Raw genomic sequence first — 6,406 nt, forward strand, 5'->3', positions numbered from 1 at the left:
CTCACTAAGTCACTGGGAGGTGGGAGGAGCAGTGATTCAATTTCTTTGGTTGAAAGGTGTCAGGAGCTGAAATTTACTAGACGCTACTTACAAAACAATTGGAGGACAATGCTCTATCACACAGATGTATGGGTGAGTGATTCGAGAAGGTTGAAAGTGGCCAGACAATCGATTGAGCAAGCTTAAAAAATGATACGGGCAAATCAACAATTTATCATAAACAATATATCATGTTCTCTGCAGATTGGTCATGGTTCTGCCTATCAACCCTTGCATTTGTGTAAATAAATTAGAAAAAAATTTAGTGCAAATAATTTTTTATTTTACACAAGATGCATAAATACTATAATACTATATTGAAACATCATCATTCAAAAACAGCAATCAGTTTTCCTACATGAGCTGAACTGATGTAATTTGATAGAGAAATTATTCTTTATACAGATAGAATGGACAAGATCATCTATTTTCGAATATTAAAAAAAAATAACAAAAGTAAAATTTATAAAATTATATGAAAAAATATCTCAAGAGTAAAAATGAAATCATAACTCATTCTTACATAAAACAAACTTATTTACCTTGGTACTGCAAAAGATTTTTCTACATATTTCCACAAATCAGAAAATTCTTTCTTCAGTTCTTTATTTTTACTTTCCACATACAACTGGTGTAAATTTTCTGAAAAATTCATCAACAATTTTGATTTCATCAAAAATAACCATGTTAATATTAAAAATGATTTTTGTTACAGTATATTATTGCAGAAGAAAAAAAAATTATGTGCACTGATATGTGTAATCTATCAAAACCACCAATTCAGTTTGCTTCTAAACTGAATATTTCATTACCATTAACATGACTACAATCTTCAGCTTCCAAAGCTTCATATTCTTTTCCATAATTTGCATATATATTGCCAACATCCATAAACATAACTTGAGATACAAAAGACTCGTAGCATGTAGATGCCTCAAAAAGAAAAATCATAAAATGCAATAAGTAAACACATGCAATGAACATTCATGTGAAGACAAATAACAAAAAATGACTAATAAATAGATCTCCCGTAGAAAAACAAAATATATTTTTTTATTTCACACATTTAATAGTGTTAATATCATCTGCTTAAGGCTGGGATTAAACTATCAAAATTTTATTACAGGTTTTTTTCAAAACTTGAAAAATGCAACCAATAGCATATCAGTTACATTGGATCAAATGTAACTAACAGGCTTGTTGGTTGTTTTCTTTTTTTTACGTTTTGTAAAGTGTCTTTTATCAAACTTTTATAGTGTAATACTGGCCTAAGAATCAAAACTTATTTCAGTTGGTATTTTCTCAAAAAGTATGATAATAATGAAAAGTAATTTTATAAACCACTTTTTATTTTTCAATTCACTCCTCCATATTTGTAGTTTCTGACTTAATATTAATAGACCTATAAATAAAAAGCTAGCTTCACACTTATTATACCATATATAATCATAACAAACCTCTTCTCCGAAATCAACATTTTTCCATTCATCAGTAGGCGTCAGCAATACAAAATCAAATCCATTCATATCACCTATAAAATATATATATGTTACCGTTAAAATGTATATTTCAGTTATTGCATAGAATAACTAATGTGTGGAAGTATTAATTATTACACACTTTTAACTGACTTTAATTTCATCATTTGAAATGGGAACGGTTGCTTTAAGATATAAATTTTTCATGATACTACACAATGGCACCTCTCGATAATGGATACCCATGGGACAGAAAATTTTGACAGCAAACAAGGAGTGTTCATTTTTTAATAGTGAAATACATTGAGAGAGAGACCTATCCATGTCATTCCTTTTTTTCCCACGCACATACAGATAGGAATAATTCTGACTATTTGAGCAAACAAAGAGTTCAATCTGAAGATCTGATTTTACTCCTCGCTCAGTCAGCTGTTAAAACCATCATATTTAGGGTTCAATCTCTTAGATTAGGGATTGTATTTCATCACCCATTAACAGGTATTCCCCCATTTAACGGACAAAACTTTTTGTCTCTTGGAGATATATTAACGAAAGGTTCACTATACTGTATTTCATTTCTTCAGACAGTGTCCACCATAAATTATGGCAAAAAATCTTACTAGTCCTTGTCTGCATCAAACATCAAAATGAAAAAAAAATTCTAAGGAATTGCTGGGAAGAGGGATAGATTGGAAGGCAGTGGGTGCCAAAATCAGGATCAGCATGGGTAGAGATTTAACTTTGGGTCCACCTATGCTTACAACTGCATAACAGCTAGAACATGTGGACAAGATTCTAGATGAATAAGGTCTGTAAAATTAAGGTAGCTATAAAAGGTATCTTTAGTATGTAGCTCCATTTTAAATAACTAAGTTGCAATGAAATATAAATACTGAAAGCAAGGCCGTAGCGAGAGGGAAAAAGAAATCTAGTCTTCAATCTTCTCCCCCCACAAAATGTGAGAGAATGGCTGATATATATGGAGCAACATGGTTGGTTAATTCTATTGTTTTTGTCACTTTGGTCCCCACCCTGAAACACCAATTGTCTCCCCCTTCCCGAAAAAAATTCTGGATATTACCCTGGTCAAAAGGACCAAGCCATTCAGAGGTGCCAACATGAAAAAAACATTTGGGGTGCTGAAAGTTGCAGATCATCCCATATATATATGGGACTCAAGTATGTATGCAGGAGGGGAGGAAGGTGCATTGCATTGGTTTTCATTAATTATTAGGAAGCTCAGCCCCCTCATAAAATTCATTAGGGGGCAACTCAAACGGCCTCAACCCCCAGGTTCTGGGACCTATGATACCATTGTCTATCAAGGCCAGTTTACACTAGTTAAGTGATTTAGTAGTTAACTAAATTTTAAGTCATCAAGTACTTTAAAATTTATCAGTTTTTGGTAAAGGCCAATTTACAAGGGTTAAAGTATTTAAGCAATAAAGTAATTCTGTGTTTAAGTAGAATAGAATCCAGTCTATTTTTTTCGATTAAGTAGGTTGTACGCCAGTGGGCGTGAACCTTTATTATACAATGAACATTCGCAATTCGGTTACTTACGATGGGACAGAATTTAGAGTACTTGAAAACTTAAAATCTAGTTTAGTCACTTGATCCATGTAAAAAAAGACTCGGGGACAGTGCCATCTTAACACATAGGCCCGGGGACCTCACAAAAATAATAAGATCTGGATAAAATTTTCAGAGTAAGCTAGTAAATTTGTAAGGTAGCGCCTCAGAAAAATCACTGGCCTAGGGACCCATGACACTCTTAAGACGAGCCTGCTCAAAGGCCCGGCACCTATATCTTCCTATATCAGCTCACCTACTCCCTCCATGGCCTTAATATCCTGAAACCAAGCCAGCAAAGATCACAGGGTTCCTCTGCAGTCCCAGCTTAATGCATGGGCTCACGTAGGCATTAACCGGAGATTTTGGATGGGGAGCCTCCATTAAAATGAAATCTGGTTCTTCAGCTTCAGAAAATATGTAAAAGATAAGCTAGTATTTTTAACTACGTTCCAGATTCGAAAACTAAAGCCAGGTTTTCCTAGGAGAAAGTGTTTTGCGTCACGTGAACCGAAATGTATAATTTCACGTCAGCAGAAACGTGTTACATAATCACGCTTCGCATTAGTGTTTTCCTAGCGTGGCACATCAGATCAGAAGGGTGGTTATATTATGGTATATGGCCCTGGAATCAGCTACTCTGCCTGCATGCTCCGGTTTGAAGGGAGGGGAAAAAACACAAAAAAATGAAAAGAAGATCTGTGAAATGCGCAGCGCATGATGCATTTGACTCCTCCAGGAGCAGTCCGCTAATCACACCCAACGTAAAGCATTGTTGTGAGCCGTATTGCACTCTGTAGGAAAACAGTCATGCTGCTTTTTTTATTGGTGAGAGGACGGCGTGTCGCACTGGGCAATTCACATTACAAACGGCACAGAAAACCTGCTCCTACGAAAACCCGGCTTAAGAAAGAAATACGCCTGCATGCACACCTTTAATAATAGTACTTCTTGCAATTTTCACAACAGATGGTGCCAAAATTCTGACCGATAACACCGGCCATAACAATAATTTTTTCCAACTGCTAAAGAAAAGCCGAAAAAAACCAGAAAAATTGATGGCTGTTGCCTGCTAATGAAAGTGTTGAAAACACAAGAACACTCGTGTCATAATGAAGAGATATATGCCCCAACATGGGAAAAAACTCCCCCCCCCCCCCGCAAAAAAATAATTCCTGAAACCTGAAAAGGTCAAAAGAGCAAATTTTCTGAAACGTAGGAGGATGCTTGATATGGCATCAAAAAGGAGGGCATCTGGTAGCCCTGGGCTATAGGTAGGAGACCGCAGAATGAATCATTTACCCGGAGGTGTGAGTGATGCCCTTGAGAAGGGCCTGCCCCTCTCACTGAAGTGAATTACAGTTCTTCCAAGGTTGGAGCCCTATCAGCCCCCCACCCTTGTGTATGTCAGAAGGGCATGTCTCGCCCTTCAACTTCAGGGGCTCTAGTTCCCCTCCACCCCCACGGTTATTTACTACCATAATTGAAACTCAAATACATCCATGGGGCTTATTTCAACCTAATCAAAGAAAATGCAACCAAAGCGAAACTGGTCCTAATCCTTACCATTTACTGATTTTTTTTTTTCAAACATTTGAATAAAAATTTAATACATTTCAAAGCATTATTGATTGCATTAAATAAGAAATGTAGTGATAAAAGTACCTTGGAAACCTTTGATCTCGTCAATATAACAATGGATAATATACTACTAATTTATATTCTATCCGATCTAATTAATTGGCGTCTTTGTTTATACTCAACACGTTACATAATGGTGAGATTTCCGATAGCCATATATTTCCTCACCTTCCATCACATGCGATGTTGACTTTCTTCTTTGGAAATAGGCGGCAAAAATCGTCTGCTCTGGATCTTCATTCACTTTCCATTGACCATATGACACACAATATTCTGACCAATCCTGACGTTTCCTTCAAGGCAGTTCTTTTTTATTTTATTTTATGAGTTCTTTTTGTGAAATAATAAGTGAATATGATTTTAATGTTTTTTTTTAAATTATGTTTTTTGATAGTTGAAAAATTTCGTGAAAACATTTCACCCCACTGTGCTGTGGAATCTTAGAGGAAAGATAACCATGATTGAAACCAAAACCGGTTGAAAGCTAAAAATTTTCAAACCACCTCTAGCTAAAACTATCCAAAAATCGCCAATGGCGAAAAATGAAACACTTTTTCAAATCAGGGGGGGGAGGGGGGAGTGAAGAAAAAACAAACATTCAACATGTGAGACGAATCGTGATTTTTTTTCCTCAGACCACTTTACGTCAAATCAATGACTGTCTGATATGCCGATGACTTCTTTTATGCCGAGGTGAAATTGGAAAAAAAAAAAAGTTGCGTTTCCTTTGCCGGGAATCGAACCCAGGATCTCTCGCAAACCAGGTAAGTGTACAAAATAAACATCACTGAGACGTGACTTCTAACTTCTTAAAACATGAACAGTAGCCTGACTTGCAGATGCTGCTGCCCAGCAGAGGAAAAAAGAAAGGACCTTTTTAATAAGTTTAACTCGGCGTAAATCCAGAAAGTTAATTGATTTTTGATGTATTCTGGGCGTAGAGAAAAATCATTATTTATCGCGCTTGCCACCTGGAGGTGTCGGTCCTGTGAAAACCATTTGCGGAAAGCTATATCTTTACTAAGCAAATCATGCTACTGCGGTACGTGTTGTAAAAGAAAGGACCTCGTCTCTGTGTATAATGGTCAGTGCACTTGCCCGGTTCCGAAGAGGTTTTGGGTTCGATTCCCGGTAAAGCCACTGAAAAAAAGTCTCGCCACAGAGAGCAACAGTCCTACAACGAAAAATCATTCAATCATAACACTTCACTCATAGTTTGAAAAACTGGTGGCAGATGGCAGCATTACACATAACAAGCATTACAGAGAAACAAAAAAAACTTCACGTCAGGTTTCACTACACGTACACGCACATTCCCGCATGTACCGATTCGTTGGGGGTTCCGCGGGGGGTTGTGGGCGGGGTGCATGTGTGGTTTAGCAGTAGTAGGTAGGGCTCGTAGGTAGGGTAAAAAAGGGCTCGGGGATCCATGATGTTCTTAAGTCAGCCACCTCGTTGGGCAATTTGCCTGTTGTGGTGTTGTATTTGTATTTGAAACTTTCTTCCTAAGCTCACCTCAGCATAACATCTAGAAAGTTTATTGTTTCGATATGGAATTAATGTTAATATTTATAACAATAATTAATGTGTTGGAAAAAGTGATTTTTATATTTTTAAATAAAAAAAATAATTAAAATGTGCAAATAGAGAGTCTTTTCGTCAAAAAAAGGACATTT

This window comes from Pholcus phalangioides, unplaced genomic scaffold (assembly GCF_987345545.1).
Source record: "Pholcus phalangioides strain wild (caught in Gottingen) unplaced genomic scaffold, Ppha-v1.0 ptg000022l_1, whole genome shotgun sequence".
NCBI lineage: Eukaryota > Metazoa > Arthropoda > Arachnida > Araneae > Pholcidae > Pholcus > Pholcus phalangioides.